General features: G+C 34.5%; 1 long non-coding RNA gene across 1 annotated transcript; it reads left to right on the forward strand.

Annotated features, from left to right (window-relative positions):
* Positions 1-4,040: 4,040 nt before the first annotated feature.
* LOC145592017 (uncharacterized) lies at positions 4,041-4,800 on the forward strand. The gene is made up of 3 exons (XR_014102357.1): positions 4,041-4,106; positions 4,208-4,390; positions 4,483-4,800. It is a non-coding gene; the product is annotated as an uncharacterized LOC145592017 (long non-coding RNA).

Genomic DNA, 4,800 nt, shown 5'->3' on the forward strand with positions numbered 1-4,800 from the left:
AAAGAGAGAAGAAAAATAAGGAGAAAAGGGAGAGAAATTTACCTTGGGTTTTCTCCACTCTGGGCAAAGTTGATTTGCCTCATAAGAGGGATATTTATACCCCTTCTCTACCACCCCTTTTACCCTAAAATTTCCTCTTTTAGTTTTTCCTAATCCCTTCCCTAATAAAACTTGTTAAAATCATATTTTCCTAAAATAAAACCCCAACTTTTATAAAATAAATAATTAAACAAACTTTCCTTTAGTAAAAATATTTCCAAACTTACATAGGATAAATAATTAAAATACCATAATTAAAATATTAAAATTATTTAAATACCTTTATGAAATACATATTTTAAATAAGATACTGTACGAGATTATAGGTACTAAATTGCGGAAATATATGAATCATATTCATAAAGCACCTAAACCAAGGATCTCATGCATAACACATAAAGAAGTAAGAATTATACCTTTGAAGCGTGATTCCACAAGTGATCGAACAAGAACAATAAGGAGAACAAGAACCCCACGTGTGATTCCTCTACTTAGTCCATGAGCATGGATTAAACCTCCACTAATGCTAGTTAGTTGTGACTGAACACTTCAATCAACCTTCAACTGAGATTTGAGCCACGAACACACCACAACACCACCCACGCGCCACCCACAAGGGAGGGTCGTACGGACAGGGAGGAGAAAGAAAGGGTCGAGTAGAGAGAGAGGGAGAGTTAGGGTTTTGGGAAGCTTGGTTGCTTGTGTGACAATTTACTGTATGTCAACTGTTGTGTCATGCAACCCTAGGCATAATTTATATTTATAGATCATATCTAGAAATAAAACCATGTCAAGTCCAAAACCCATTAGACTCTTTTAACTATCCAAGCCCAATTATCAATATGGTATGTCATGAACTTATGAGGCCCAATAATGGGCTTCTAACTTGTTTAACCCAATACTCTTATGTGTGACCTTGTATGATCCATTCTATAAGGCTTTGGGCTATTAACCTATCCCAAAGATCAATTGTCATATCTAGCACCAAACATTGACGACCCTATAGAATGAACTAATTATCTCCATAATCGTGATCCTTGATATATCTAGTAATTGCACTTATCGAAGACATAACTCCTTCAGATACGTATAAAAATACGGGGTATTACATTAGCCAACCTCCTCCTACCGGCGGTTGGTGTAATACCCCGTATTTTCATGTATTTTTATAAAGTATTTAAGTATTAATAAAATGTATTGTTAAGGGCTCAAGTATTTTAATTAAATATTTTAAATATAAGGTTTTATAAAAGTAAAATATATTTTGAGCCAAACGTTTATTAATTATTGGGCAATGTAAATTATTCCTATTTACTCTTATTGGAATAACCTATTCCAAAACCCATAACTTAATCCCATATTTTTATAAGCCCAAATTTAACCCTACACTCTCTACTCTATAAATACCCCATGAATCCCCAAAATTTCCCACATAAAAAGGTTAGTCTTATTTTCTTTCTCCTTTGTTTTATTAATTTGTGTAATTATAATTATTGATTTATGGGTTTTGATTTTATTGTTTGAAATTAATTTAATTAGTATCAAATTGTATTTTTGATGATTAAACTTTATAATTTTCAGATTTTGTAAATTTTATAACCTAGGGTTTTTAATCATTGAAAATTATGATTTTAGGGTTTTTATGAACAATTGATTTAGGACTTTTATAGTAATGATGTTTTGAAATTTTGGTGATTATAACTACTGATTAGTTTAACTTAATTTCAGATTATTTTGAACACGTAAATTCGTGTTTTAATTATTAGATTTCTGTTCGTTAATATTAATCCCTTTTTAATCTCGATCAGGTTCTGAACTCATCCGATTTTGATAAAAAAAAAAAAAAAAAAGTAGTGTTTTTCATGTGAAAACAACGTTCTAAGAAAGACTCACTACCGTTGGTAGTGAGCACCACCCTCTTGTGGCCAAATTCAGCCTTTAAATATGATTTTCGGGCGGTTTTTTATCTCTAACGAAGTTTTTTTTTTATTTTTTTTATGCTTTAAATTTTATCCTTGAGTTTAAAGGGTAAGAGATAATTTAATGTTTCAATGGATAATTTAAGTATAAAGATGTATTTTGATGAAGTTTTAAAGGGTTTTTGATTAGTTTAAAATGCTGGAATTTTATTTAAAGTAGTATAATTATGATTTTAATAAAAGAGTGTGATTACCCCTTAAAAAGAAGTTTAATTAGGGGTTTTAAAATAATTTTCAGATTATTATAAGTTATTTAAAGTGAGTTTACCTTGCTGGAAATTGTGTATACAAGGGTAATTAATATAGTATTATTGTCCCTTTATGTAGGAGACTTGGTTCGAGCATTGTTTTAGAGTACACTAGTAGAAAAAAAGCATTAGGCACCCCCCATATGGCACCGGTTCAGCCTAAACCGGTGCCCAAAACCGGTCTAGAATTGGGCCGCTTTTTACCAAAAGAGAAAAGGCACCGGTTCAGCCTGAACCGGTGCCAAATATAAAAAAGGCACCGGTTTGAACCGGTGCCATTCAAACCGGTGCCAAATTCAAAACAAAAAAAAACCGCGTCTTTTCCTCTTTTCTTCCTCTCTTTCTCTTTCCTTCCCTTCATTCGTTCATCCCTTCTTTCGTTCTCACTCAGAGTAGTCGTGCCTCCACCTTTTCCCTCCACCACAGCCGCCACCTTCACCGGCGCTTTCAGGTGCCTAAACCACCACCGTGAATCTCCCTGCCCTGCCCTGCCCTCCACCGCCTTTCTCTGTGCGAAACAAACAACAACAGTGCAGCTGCAGCGCGCACCGCCTCCACCTCCACCAGCGCGCACCGCCTCCACCTCCACTAGCGTGCACCGCCTCCACCTCCACCAGCGCGCACCGCCTCCACCTCCACCAGCGCGCACCGCCTCCTCCACCAGCGAGGGTCTTTTCATTCTCTCATCCCCTTAGCTTCTTCCACCTCCAACTAATTTAGGGTAAGTTCATCTTTTCAAGTTAATGGGTTCATCTTATTTTAGATTAAAATTGTGCTTAGATTGTATATGAAATGCAAAGAAAATTAATGGGTTCATCTTATTTTAGATTAAAATTGTGCTACATTGTTGGGATTAAAATTGTATGTTTGTGCTACATTGCTACCTTGCTTCTAATTAGTTGTGAATAAATTAGAAAATTGTGAATAAATTAGAGAATTGTGATTACATTATAGATTTGTGAATAATTTAGAGAATTGTGATTAAATTAGAGAATTGTGCATAAATTAGAGAAATAGTGATATTGCCACTTAATTAGTTGTGAATAAATTAGAGAATTGTGAATACATTAGAGATTTGTGAATATATTAGAGAATTAGTGACGTTGCTAATTTTTGTTTTTTTTAATATATAGATTCATATGTGAATTGAAGCAAGAGTTTAATTAGCTTGAGGACTACGTACATATATATTGAGCTCAAGTGGGTATTTGCTATATTGGTATGACTACTAAACTTTACTTAGCTATATTTCTTTCTATTCATCCATTTAATAAAAGTTTATTCATGAAATTGCAACTTGTGTATTGTTTAATTGCAAATAAATACAACAATATATAGAATACTTGAATTGCATCATCATATGCCTAGATACCCGTTCAAGGCTTTCTCATTAGGAGAAAGTCTTGAATAGTCCCCGGTTGGGACTGTTCTTGAATGTGTACTCTCACTTAGGTGGTGAATGTATGTTTTCTTTTCGATTTTAAGGAACATCTCGGCTTACCATTTCCTCACTATGTTCTCTGGGTACATATGTGGGTAATTAATTATCTACATCGTGTACTTGGAAAACTAGGGGGAAATGCTGCCGGATTTTCCTTAAAATTGGAAAGTTGACATACATTCACTAGTGAGAGTAGACATTCAAGGATGGGTTAGGTTGGAGTGATAAGGACCCTTTGGAAACATGCATTTTTTCACTATATGAATGGCATATTCACGTTTTGTACTTGAATTTGTTCCACTATGATGAGGATGCAATTGCATGGATCAGCAAAGAAGATGTGAAGGAATTTCTACGTGGTGCAAAGCTTAACATTTCCCTCATTCAAACATTCATGAGGTAACTTCAATGCCTACATAAAGTTCATACTTTTTTCAAGTTATTCAAATTGATGGTGATTATCCTACATCTGATAAATTAATCAATGTTCATGCACGCAGAGCACTACAGGAGCACTTAACTGACACTGATTCTCCGTGTAAAGTTGGGTGGTTATGCCCCGAGCAGTTATCCACTACTAAAATCATAGGCAACCCCCATGACGTGTTGTACTATGTTGAACAGAGTATAAGGGAATCAACGCGTGCGGGAGACAAGTTCATATTCGCCCCATGTTATAGAGAGTATGACTAACCATGTCAAATTCAATCGATTTGGCCTCATTATATGTTGACTCCTAAATATTAATTACCTTGTCTATTGTGAACTTATGTAGGGAGCATTGGAGCCTCATGGTGATTTGTAATTCCACTAACACAATTTATCACCTTGATTCAGCTCGATCATCGGAGAAGTGGCTCGTGAAGTCTATATTGCAAAAGTAAATATATATAGCAACCTATAGTGATGATTATTGCTAATAATAACTAATTTAGTAATCATACGACTAATCAAATTTGATTGTATTTTTTATACTACAGTGTTATGAAGAAGCTACATTGTCGTGCTCCAAAGGGTCCAACATGGAAGACACCGTTGGTAATTTACATGATATTATTGTGATTATCTTGAAAATCTATGGTAGTAAATATTT

Source organism: Chenopodium album, chromosome 1 (assembly GCF_948465745.1).
Source record: "Chenopodium album chromosome 1, dcCheAlbu1.1, whole genome shotgun sequence".
NCBI lineage: Eukaryota > Viridiplantae > Streptophyta > Magnoliopsida > Caryophyllales > Amaranthaceae > Chenopodium > Chenopodium album.